The following is a 13,206-nucleotide window of genomic DNA, read 5'->3' on the forward strand; positions in this document are numbered from 1 at the left end:
CTTTCTTCACAACACACAAAAGAGAGAGGACACAAGGTTGGAGGGTGAAGCCTATCTTCACTTTTGCACACAACAACAATTACAATAGAAGAGGGAAATACCCTATATGTCAAACCCTAGAATACGTGGTTCATATGTGAACCCAAACCAAAAACATACGTGGTAGTCTAACTACACCACGAGTACAACTAACATAGGCGGTGACATAAATGATAGTCATCCAGGAGATATATCGGGGGTAGAGCTTGATATCTCAACAGTTAGGTTAGTGGTTAACCTAGGTTAGGTTAGGTTAGGTCGGTTAACCCTAGGCTAGTTAGTCTTAACTACAGTTAGGTTAGGTTAGTTAGGTTAGGCCAACTAGGTTAGTTAAGTTAACCTCAATTAGATTAGTTCAAGTAGGTTAGGTTTGAAGTAACTACAATTAGGTTAGTTTAGTTAACCCTCAGTTAGTTAGACTAGGTTCGGTTAGATTACCCTCAGTTAGGTTAGACTAACTCTTTCGTTAGTAACTAACTACAGTTAGTTAACCTCCTAGTTACAATAACTGGAAGGATCTCGGTTAGTTAGTCTAACTAGAGTCAATTGGTTTCAACCCCTCGGTTGGACCTAAAGTCCATTCACACCACAATTAGGACCCCCCAACGCCAAAATTACACCTCCTTTAACCTCTCGAAACTCATCCGTTTGGGACCCAAATTGAACCCCGTTTGAACCCAGATTTCACACACGGAAACACCACGTTACGGGGTATTTTTCTAGCCCATTGCACACCACTTAGGCATCCCTAGCACACGTTCATTCGCGCCCCCATGTGGGCCTCATTTTGTATTAATTCACTCGTATTTTCACACCGTGACCTCCGATTAACGATTCGTCTGCACCGACACATTTCCCTACACACGTAGGACAATCCTAGGCACATTATTAACACGACGGTCCCTACACAAACTAACATCACTCTAACTCTCCTAACAACACCACCTCCACCAACGCCCTTGGGGTAGCGACACCCTTGGCAAATCATGCACCATCTGCATGCAGTTACGTTCCGGCCAACGACTTCGACTCCAACGCTCGCCCCATCCGCAACTAACTCCACTGCAACAACCGCCCCCGCCAATCCTCTACCCCGACTCCCCCCCTGAGATTCAACAACTTCCTTTAACTCCTCCTTGCCCCAACATAGCTGGACGCCGTCATGAGCATGATGGGGATATCGAGCTCGATGCTGAGGCTGACAACTTCTTCAATCGACGAAATCACAACAATCACGGCCAATGCCCCTTGGGAAAACTGGAACTTCCCAAATATAATGGTAGGGGAGATCCAGCTCGCGTCCTCCAGCATTTTGATGCCGCATGTCGAGCAGGTGGTGATCAATCCAATGAAACTAAGGCGGCTTGGTTTCCAATGGCCTTAACTGATGAGGCATCAGAATGGTACCTCGACCTTCTTGTGGAAGAACGTGCCACATGGGACCTACTTCAAACCGAATTCAAACGTCGCTTTCAAACAGAGAGGCTACAAGATGATCCCGCTCTCCAACTCAGCAAGATCGAACAAGGCCGGAGGGAAGATGTACGCACATACCTGGGAAAGATGAAGAGATTGATCGCCAAATGTGACCCACGCCCAGATGCAAAGTACCTCACGGCATGGTTCATAGCAGGTCTACGAAAGAAAATCCGCAAGGATATGAAAAAGATAAGTAGCTATGAAACATTCAGTGCCGCTCATGCGGCAGCCATTGACATCGAAGATGGCATGACAGATTCAGACACTAGCGGTGATGATGCCAGATTAAATACACGAGATAAGCGCTCGAAAAAAGGTAAAATCAAAGGACATTGCCGAAACATCCAATGAAGATCGCCTCGAGGCCATGACCTTGAAGCTGAAAGAAGATATGATGCAGGCCATGGATCAAAAACTTCACTTGTCTCAGCTGCCAACTCAAACATATCCACGGCGAGAAAATGTCTGGTGCCCACACTGCTTGGCAAATCATACAGCAAATGAATGCCCAGTCCTAAGAGCAAGGATCACTGCACAAGCAAATCCACCGCCACGGTTGTGGTGCCATATCTGTGTCATCGGCGGCCATGATGAGACCAGTTGCATCTTCAACATGCGCAACAATCTGCCTCGACCACCACAATACCAAGTGGCACCCATGCCAGTATATAGGCAACCGGCACTTGCACAAGCGCCCCCAGCTCCGAGACTAAATCCTGTTCCCGTTCGGACACAAGTCCCACAACTACTCAAAAATCCGAATCCACGACCGTATCCAAGAGCACCAAATCCAGCTCCTCAGGCAGTTCCCATACATCAATTACAAGCCGAAGAAGTAGACTCACTATTTGAGTATGAAGCAGAGTACCGAGTGTACTATGTAGAAGGTGCAGAGGGTCTAATACCAGTCTATGCAAATCAAGTGCGACCCAACACATTTCGAGCACCAATCAAGTGTTACGGTTGTGGAGAAAATCATAGAATCGCAGAGTGCCCTCATCGTGGTAGCCCAGCCACTTTCCAACCGCTCTACAGAGATTGTGGCATAGGACATGCCTGTATGGATTGTCCCATGAAAAATAAGGTCTCAGAACAAACAGAGGTTAAGCCTGACATCCCCATCAGCATCATTGGGGTGGACCATCAAAGTCTGGGTCCCTGGCAAGTCTAAGGTCACAACCTATCAATGTATTTACACGCTGTTGACTCTGTGCCAACATGAACTTATGAAGAAAGAGAAGGTGATACAACTTTGTGATACAACTTTGTGTTACAACTTTGTGTTACAACTTCTAGACACAACTTTATGTTACAACTTTGTGTAACAACTTTGTGTTACGAGTTTGTCTACATGAAGAGAGAGAATGTGTTACGACTTTGTGATACAACTTTGTGACACAACTTTGTGTTACAACTTTGTGTTACAACTTTGTGTAACAACTTTGTGTAACGACTTTGTGTTACATGCAGAGAGAGAAGCTCTCCAACTTGTATAAATACCCCATAATGGAATGAAGCCCACACTCTTGGGACATTGTGTTGAGTCTACATTGGTATTCCAAGCATTTGTCTCAAGTGTCCATGCTTCCTTGCACTGCACGTCCAAAAGCATGTCCTAACCTTGCAACCCTTCTCCCCTCTCCTCCAACCCTGCAACCCATCCTCTCCCTCTCCTCCTCCCTCCTCCCTCCTCCTCCTCCCTCCTCCTCCCTCCTCCTCCTCCTCCTCCTCCTCCCTCCTCCTCCTCCTCCTCTCTCCTCCCTCTCCCTCCTCCTCTTCCCTCCTCCTCCTTCCTCCTCTCTCTCTTACTTCACCCATGCTCTTACACCTTCTTCCTCTCCCACTCCTATGCTTTCCTAAACCCTTAAACTCAATGATCTACGAGGGAGACGAGTTCTCCACCATGTACTTTACTCTGAACCTTGGATCCTCCTCCTAACCCTGAACTCCTTCTAAACCTTGGAACCTCCTTCTGAACCCTGGAACTCTTTCTAACCCTGAACTCTTTCTAAACCCTGGAACCTCCTTCTGAACCCTTACACTCCTCCAAAACCCTACAACCCCCAATGAAGGCGGAAGCCTTCATTACCCCAACAACAATGGTTTACGTACCTTTTACACATGCTTGCATTATGTTTACTCACCACACTTAAGCCTACGTCTCTCACCGGAACACGACTCGAGGTCCTAAGCTACATATATACTACAACGACAATTCCAATATATCTGTAGGTGACAAAAAGCCTCGGAACCCTGCAACATAGAATACCCAGCTCTTCCTACGAAAGCGGTAGGAAAGAGCCAACATTTGGCGCCGTTGCCGGGGAGGCTAGCGTCTCAAGTAGCGAGTAAACATGCGTAGGTAGGTGTAAAACAAGTCACTACTTCAAACTTTCACGCACATACCACTCAAGGGCAAGGAGAGTAAAAATTTTTCCAAATCTAGCCAAACATATCAACCCCAAACATCTACTTTGGGGTACTACCTTAAGAAATTTTCTTAATTTCTTAAATAAAAGCCACATGATGTACAATTAGACTAGGTAGTGGACACGGTTGCGTAGAGCTTTCAATTACGATCATTTTACCTTTTTACAGAAAGGCAAACCAAGCTCTCCATAAAGAGTTATGGCTCGGGAAGAGTGTAGGGTTAAACCCTAAACCTAAACCCTAAACCTAAAATCCAAACCTATAAAAACCTACTCCACCCCCCCCTCATTCTTCATCTCACACTTTTTGCCTCCATTCTCTTTCTCCTTCCGAGCCCCACGCAAGACACTCCTCCCTCTCCATCGACCGCCCCCTTACTCCTATCCTCGCCATGTAAGTAACATCGAGCCCTTCTCGCAGCAATGACCTAGCCTTCCACCCACCGTCCATTGTTCCGCGACAATCCCGTTCCATCGAGAAAGACTTGGAAAGCGTCAGCACTCCCTCCACACCCACACTTGGGGTAGCGATACCCTCGGCAAATCACGCACCATCTGCATGCAGTTACGTTCCGGCCAACGACTTCGACTCCAACGCTCGCCCAATCCGCAACTTACTCCACTGCAACAACCGCCCCCGCCAATCCTCTACCCCGAATCCCCCCCTGAGGTTCAACAACTTCCTTTAACTCCTCCACGCCCCAACATGGCTGGACGCCATCCTGAGCATGATGGGGACATCGAGCTCGATGCCGAGGCTGACAACTTCTTCAATCGACGAAATCACAACAATCACAGCCGACGCCCTTTGGGAAAACTGGAACTTCCCAAATATAATGGTAGGGGAGACCCTGCTCGCTTCCTCCAACATTTTGATGCCGCATGTCGAGCAGGTGGTGATCAATCCCATGAAACTAAGGTGGCTTGGTTTCCAATGGCCTTAACTGATGAGGCGTCGGAATGGTACCTCGACCTTCTTGTGGAAGAATGTGCCACATGGGACCTACTTCAAACCGAATTCAAACGTCGCTTCCAAACGGAGAGGCTACAAGATGATCCCGCTCTCCAACTCAGCAAGATCGAACAAGGCCGGAGGGAAGATGTACGCACATACCTGGGAAAGATGAAGAGATTGATCGCCAAATGTGACCCACGCCCAGATGCAAAGCACCTCACGGCATGGTTCATAGCAGGCCTCAGAAAGAAAATCCGCAAGGAGATGAAAAAGATAAGTAGCTATGAAACATTCAGTGCTGCTCATGCGGCAGCCATTGACATCGAAGATGGCATGACAGATTCAGACACTAGCAGTGATGATGCCAGGTCCAATACACGAGAAAAGCGCTCGAAAAAAGGTAAATCAAAGGACATTGCCGAAACATCCAATGAAGATCGCCTCGAGGCCATGACCTTGAAGCTGAAAGAAGATATGATGCAGGCCATGGATCAAAAACTTCACTTGTCTCAGCCGCCAACTCAAACATATCCACGGCGAGAAAATTTCTGGTGCCCACACTGCTTGGCAAATCATACAGCAAATGAATGCCCAGTCCTAAGAGCAAGGCTCACTGCACAAGCAAATCCACCGCCACGGTTGTGGTGCCATATCTGTGTCGTCGGCGGCCATGATGAGACCAGTTGCATCTTCAACATGCGCAACAATCCGCCTCGACCACCACAATACCAAGCGGCACCCATGCCAGTATACAGGCAACCGGCACTTGCACAAGCGCCCCCAGCTCCGAGACTAAATCCTGTACCCGTTCGGACACAAGTCCCCCAACTACTCAGGAATCCGAATCCACGACCGTATCCAAGAGCAGCAAATCCAGCTCCTCAGGCAGTTCCAATACATCAATTACAAGTCGAGGAAGTAGACTCGCTATTTGAGTATGAAGCAGAGTACCCAGTGTACTATGTAGAAGGTGCAGAGGGTCTAATACCAGTCTATGCAAATCAAGTGCGACCCAACACATTTCGCGCACCAATCAAGTGTTATGGTTGAGGAGAAAATCATAGAATCGCAGAGTGCCCTCATCGCGGTAGCCTAGCTACTTTCCAACCACTTTGCAGAGATTGTGGCATAGGACATGCCTGTATGGATTGTCCCATGAAAAATAAGGTCCCAGAACAAACAGAGGTTAAGCTTGACGTCCCCATCGGCATCATTGGGGTGGACCATCAAAGTCTGGGTCCGGCAAGTCTAAGGTCACAACCTATCAATGTAATTACACGCCAACAGAAAGAGGCCACGAAGGACCCTATCATTCCAATCCAACCGAAGCGACTTCTGAGAAAGAAAGCACAAGCGCCTCCATCTCCGCCAAGCAATGAGCAGCCGAGTTCATCCACATCAACTCCCGAGCCTCGAATAAAAGAAGCTCCATTCCCGAATGCAGAGGTGGAGAAGGCTCGTTTTCAGGCACTTCAGCAATGGGTCCAAAATGAACAAGCTCAATTTGAGGCTCAGAAACAAGCTCAAGACCCACTCCATGACTTGGCCCCACAAAGTATTGATACTGTACTCGAGCCTTTGTTCCAACAACAGACTCCACAACAGAATGTACCACCCCGTCAACTTGAAGGAGCTGCACTCTCTAGCATCCTGAGTTGCCCTGTGTCCATTCCCATCGGAATCCTCTTACGAAATTGTCCCAATCTCTGGGAGAGTTTCAAAGGATGGATTGAACTCGCAAATCCCTCTCCACCTATGAACGACATTGATGATATCCCTGCGGATGGGTGAGAAAGATGACATACGCAACATCACTGTGCCTTTGATCCACAAGGCATATAATGAAATCCAAGCCATAGTGGATGGTGGCGCAGGTGTCAATGTCCTATCAAAGGAGCTTTACGAAGAATGGGGTCTCCCACCAATGCAAAAGGCTAATTTCAACATACGCCTTGCCGATGATTCACGGGCTAAACCCTTGGGAATAGTGAATGGTGTGTCCACAAAGATCGCAGGAGTCCGCTTTTCCCTTCAATTCACAATCTTGGATCTCCCCAAAAAATCCTATCAAATCTTACTGGGACGTCCTTGGTTACGGGAAGCATCAGTCCTCCATGACTGGGGAACTAATAGATTGACAATCCAGAATCGAGACACTGCAGTCAGGGTGAATGTGGAGACAGGAGCTATTAAACCAATTGTTCCTAGAGCATTGGATGACACATCTTCCACGACACTCTCGAGCAAATCAGCTCCCTTGCGACAGCATGCCATAGCAGGTGACTCACTAAGCAATGTCAATAACTGGATACAAACATTGGCAACCATCGACAACTGCCATTCATTAGACCCCATCTTCTCACAGATAGATGTTAACGCACTACAGGTCGATCCTCCACCGACACATGAAGAACCAATCGATCTAGAGATGCCATTCTTTATGGCTGACCTCGAATGGGATAATGAACCTGAAGAAGGTACCCATACCAATGATGATTCAGATTTTCCTTGGGACCTTGAAACAGAGGCTGCGAATGCTGAAATTGAAGATCAAATCTTTGATAATGACCTAGCCATTCTCCATGCCCTAATGGCAGTTGAGCTCCCAAAAGTTGAACCTCCACAGTTGCATAACAGCAGACGATCCCGCAAGAAAGCTACAGGAGGAAATCGCAGAAGAGCCAAGGCCGAGCACTTCAATGAATTCGAACGAGTCCAAACACGGATTGTGGAATTGTATCTTGCAAAGGCAGCCCCCTCAAAGTCAAAACCACCACCTCTTGAATGGTCCCCTGAAGGACTGGAAGGAGTATGTGCAGCACATGAACCCTTACTTGGAAACACCTTGCCAGTGGAAAAGTTACCCCACAGTTCCCAACGTAAGAAGTTTCGGAAATATAAGCCACATGTGCGGATGAAGCTCGATCAAGAGACTTCAGAAAAAGAAAGGAAAGAAGAGCCTAACAAATTACTAAATGCAACTATGCCACCCAGTACTCATGACACATCTCAGGCTCGTTCAACCCCATCAGAGGCCGATCTTCGAGAAGTGCCGGAATACTTTAAGAATTATACAAGTGGAAGTGCACCAATAGCAATGCCAAGACCAATCAGGGAATCTGAAGTTCAAGAAACCGCTAGCATTGGAGAAACTCCAATCTATGAGGGACCGGCAAAAACACGCACAATAAACCTCGCCCTTGAAGGGGAGGAAGAAAAGTTGGTTTTCATTGGGAAACAGCTCCGTCAAGAAGATGAAATCAAACTCAAAGACCTCCTAATGGAATACCGTGACTGCCTAGCATGGTCATACAAAGAGATGAAAGGAATTTCACCAGAAGTGGCAGTTCACACGATCCCTATAAGGGAAGGTGCTCGCCCTAAGGTATGTGGACCTTATCGCACAAATCCTAAATATGGCACCATGGTTTATGATGAGCTGGAAAAACTCCTAGATGCCGGATTCATCTACGAGATAGAGCACACTGATTGGGTTTCACCCATTGTCATTGTTCCTAAACGCAACAAGAAGCTCAGAATATGCGTAAACTTGAAAAATGTGAATGCCGCCACAATTAGGGATCACTACCCCCTTCCCTTAACAGAAACAGTGTTGGAAAAGGTGGCAGGATCCGAAATCTATAGCTTCTTGGATGGCTTCAGTGGCTATAACCAGGTACAAATTGCTCCTCAAGACCAATCAAAAACAGCATTTGCTACAGAGTGGGGTATTTTTGCATATAGAGTCATGCCATTCGGCCTTTGTAATGCCCCGGCCACATTCCAGCGAGTCATGTTCACAGCTTTCAAGTCATTCTTGAATAAGTTTTTACAGGTGTTCTTGGATGATTTGTGCATCCATTCAACCAAACAGGACCACTTCAAATGTCTGGAAGAAGTACTAATCAAATGCAGGGAGTATGGCATCTCCCTAAATCCAACAAAATGCCAGTTCATGGTCACCCACGGAGTTGTTTTAGGACACATCGTCTCTCAACATGGGATTGCAACTGACATGGACAAAATCAAAATCATCATGGAATTGCCTCCTCCTACAAATTCCAAAGGTGTACAGGTCTTTATGGGACATGCCGGCTATTATAGAAGATTTATATTGCGGTATGCCATGATAGCTAGACCACTTTACAAGTTATTAGTGGAGTTCTTATGGACCGAAGAGTGCGACCAAGCCTTTGAGCTTTTAAAGTGGCGCCTAATCACAGCACCCATCCTTCTATCTCCCAATTGGGATATTGATTTTCATGTTCATACTGATGGATCCAAGTATGCAATTGGGAGTGTGCTTTGTCAACCTGGTGAACATAAGAAAGACTACCCAGTCTACTTCGCTAGTCGACAACTCAATGATGCAGAGATCAACTATACAACCACAGAAAGAGAAGCCCTAGCAATGGTGTACAGTGTAAAGAAATTTCGGCACTATCTACTCGCAAATGATTTTGTCTTCTACACCGACCATCAAGCATTGCTTTATCTTGTGAACCGTCCGTGTACCACAGGAAGAATAACCAGATGGCTCCTCTTGCTGCAAGAATTCAACTTCAAAATTGTGGTCCGCAAAGGTGCCCAACACTACATTGCCGATCACATGTCTCGAGTAAAGACAGGAGAAGAAGCCACTGGAGTAGAAGATGACTTACCAGATGCCACACTATTTCAAATAGATGCTGTTCCAGAATGGTGTGGAGATATTATTGGGTACTTGATGGCAGGAAGACCACCCCCTGACATGAAAGCAGTAGATGCCAGAAAATTGATTCTAAAGGCTGCACCATATCAACTCATTGCAGGACAACTATACAAGATGGGCAAGGACCAGATATTAAGAAGATGTGTAATGCCTCATGAGATCCTGCCAATCCTGAGTGAAGTTCATGAAGGCATTGCAGGAGGACACTTCCAAGGGGAAGCCACAGCAAGAAAAGTTCTCCTCGTAGGCTACTGGTGGCCAACACTGTGGGCAGATGCCTATGAATATGTAAAAGGCTGTGATGTATGCCAACGAACTATTAAACCACAACACAAAGACTTCAATCCCCTAACAACAATTGTTGCACAACAGCCATTTGAAAAATGGGGGATTGATTATGTGGGTCCCATACATCCAGCAGCAAAAGGAACACATGCACGCTACATCATTGTGGCCACTAATTACTTTACAAAATGGGCTGAAGCTAAGGCAGTCAGAAAGGCAGATGCCAAAAGCACAGCAAGATTCTTGTACGAACATGTGATCACCCGATTCGGATGCCCCCTTGAAATTGTGTCGGATAGAGGCACACATTTTGTCAATGAGGTAATCCAAGAACTCTTGTCTGGCTTCATGGTCATTCATAGAAAAAGCACACCCTACTACCCCCAAGGGAATGGATTAGCAGAATCCACAAACAAAATCATATGCAATATCCTCACCAAGGTAGTAGAACCGCAGCGTTCTGATTGGGCAGAGAAACTGAATGCAGCCTTATGGGCATACAGAACCACATTCAAGGTCAGTACAGGGAACACACCTTTTCAATTGGTGTACGGTCTTGAAGCCGTGGTCCCACTCGAATTTGTAATACCAAGTCTGCGCATCGCAATACAAGAACGCATGGGTGATCATGAGTCCTTGAAAGAAAGGCTCTGTCAGTTGGAAAAGCATACAGAGACAAGACTAGTCGCTTATCATGCCATGACAACAGAAAAACGTCGAAGAAAGGCATGGTTTGACAGGAATCTGAAAGCTAAAGACATCAAGGAAGGCGACTTAGTCCTGTTATACAATGCCAAAGTACACAAGGGAAAACTGAAATATCTAGGTCAAGGACCCTACCGAGTACGCAAGATGAATCCCATTGGAGCTGTGCTACTTGAAACACTTGATGGAGTCCAATTCAACACAACAATAAACGGGAGCCGACTGAAGCGCTACTACATCAACACGCGAGCCATCCCCGACAAAAACAAAGATTTGGGAAACCAAGTCTTGCTTAGTTAGGATTAGATTGTATCACAAGCACTCACTCGCATATGCACGTTTTTGCACATATAGTTTGCACTAGATTGTTACACGCACACTCACTGCATATGCACGTTTTTTGCACGTTAGGGATGTTTGCGTCTTAGTTTCCCTATCAAATCCCACAAATAAGCATATAGTTAGACACATCACATGCACTCACATGATTTTGCATAGGCACATAATAGATTGCATAAAAAATAGTATCACACAGTTTCATTCCATACTCTCAAAGCATGCAATGAATTCACACGCAGTACACAAAGCTATGCCAAAACTCAAGATGAATTGGCAACAAAGTCTGCAGCCTCCGCAACGAGACCCCCGCCAAACATCACAGCCGTCTCCTATATGCAAAAAATATCAAACTTGCATACTAATTATCTACAAGCTCAATGCTACTGGTGCAATCGCATCCAACATGTATGCAAGATAGCAAGAAATGACAGCCTCCACAACGAGACCCCCGCCAAACCTCTTCCCAAGAAGATTCGACGGCAGCGTCCGCAACCTCAGCAACGAGATCCCCTCTGACATTCATAGTCATCTACCCCTCCTCAAGTGGAGATAAGCTTCTTGACCAACATCCTTTTATACCAATCCTCCACAACGAGACCCCCGCTAAACCTCTTTCCCAGAAGATTCGATGGCAGCGTCCGCAACCTCAGCAACGAGATCCCCTCTGACATTCATAGTCATCTACCCCTCCTTAAGAAGAGATAAGTTTCTTGACTATTGACTACAAATTGTGTGATGCAAAAGAATTACAGCAGGAACGACTCGCATACCACAAGCTAAATAGCCACTGAATTACACACATGGCATCCCAACTCTGAAATCAAAATAAGCCATAACCCAAGGACGGGTAATAAAATGGATCCGGGAGTATGTTGACTCTGTGCCAACATGAACTTATGAAGAAAGAGAAGGTGATACAACTTTGTGATACAACTTTGTGTTACAACTTTGTGTTACAACTTCTAGACACAACTTTATGTTACGACTTTGTGTAACAACTTTGTGTTACGAGTTTGTCTACATGAAGAGAGAGAATGTGTTACGACTTTGTGATACAACTTTGTGACACAACTTTGTGTTACAACTTTGTGTTACAACTTTGTGTAACAACTTTGTGTAACGACTTTGTGTTACATGCAGAGAGAGAAGCTCTCCAACTTGTATAAATACCCCATAATGGAATGAAGCCCACACTCTTGGGACATTGTGTTGAGTCTACATTGGTATTCCAAGCATTTGTCTCAAGTGTCCATGCTTCCTTGCACTGCACGTCCAAAAGCATGTCCTAACCTTGCAACCCTTCTCCCCTCTCCTCCAACCCTGCAACCCATCCTCTCCCTCTCCTCCTCCCTCCTCCCTCCTCCTCCTCCCTCCTCCTCCCTCCTCCTCCTCCTCCTCCTCCTCCCTCCTCCTCCTCCTCCTCTCTCCTCCCTCTCCCTCCTCCTCTTCCCTCCTCCTCCTTCCTCCTCTCTCTCTTACTTCACCTATGCTCTTACACCTTCTTCCTCTCCCACTCCTATGCTTTCCTAAACCCTTAAACTCAATGATCTACGAGGGAGACGAGTTCTCCACCATGTACTTTACTCTGAACCTTGGATCCTCCTCCTAACCCTGAACTCCTTCTAAACCTTGGAACCTCCTTCTGAACCCTGGAACTCTTTCTAACCCTGAACTCTTTCTAAACCCTGGAACCTCCTTCTGAACCCTTACACTCCTCCAAAACCCTACAGCCCCCAATGAAGGCGGAAGCCTTCATTACCCCAACAACAATGGTTTACGTACCTTTTACACATGCTTGCATTATGTTTACTCACCACACTTAAGCCTACGTCTCTCACCGGAACACGACTCGAGGTCCTAAGCTACATATATACTACAACGACAATTCCAATATATCTGTAGGTGACAAAAAGCCTCGGAACCCTGCAACATAGAATACCCAGCTCTTCCTACGAAAGCGGTAGGAAAGAGCCAACACACGCCAACAGAAAGCGGCCACGAAGGACCCTATCATTCCAATCCAACCGAAGCGACTTCTGAGAAAGAAAGCACAAGTGCCTCCACCTCCGCCAAGCAATGAGCAGGCGAGTTCATCCACATCAACTCCCGAGCCTCGAATAAAAGAAGCTCCATTCCCGAATGCAGAGGTGGAGAAGGCTTGTTTTCAGGCACTTCAGCAATGGGTCCAAAATGAACAAGCTCAATTTGAGGCTCAGAAACAAGCTCAAGACCCACTCCATGACTTGGCCCCACAAAGTATTGAT

Source organism: Dipteris shenzhenensis, chromosome 13, assembly GCF_047967505.1.
Source record: "Dipteris shenzhenensis isolate YYH24624 ecotype China chromosome 13, Dip_SZ_1.0, whole genome shotgun sequence".
In the NCBI taxonomy this organism is placed as follows: Eukaryota; Viridiplantae; Streptophyta; class Polypodiopsida; order Gleicheniales; family Dipteridaceae; genus Dipteris; species Dipteris shenzhenensis.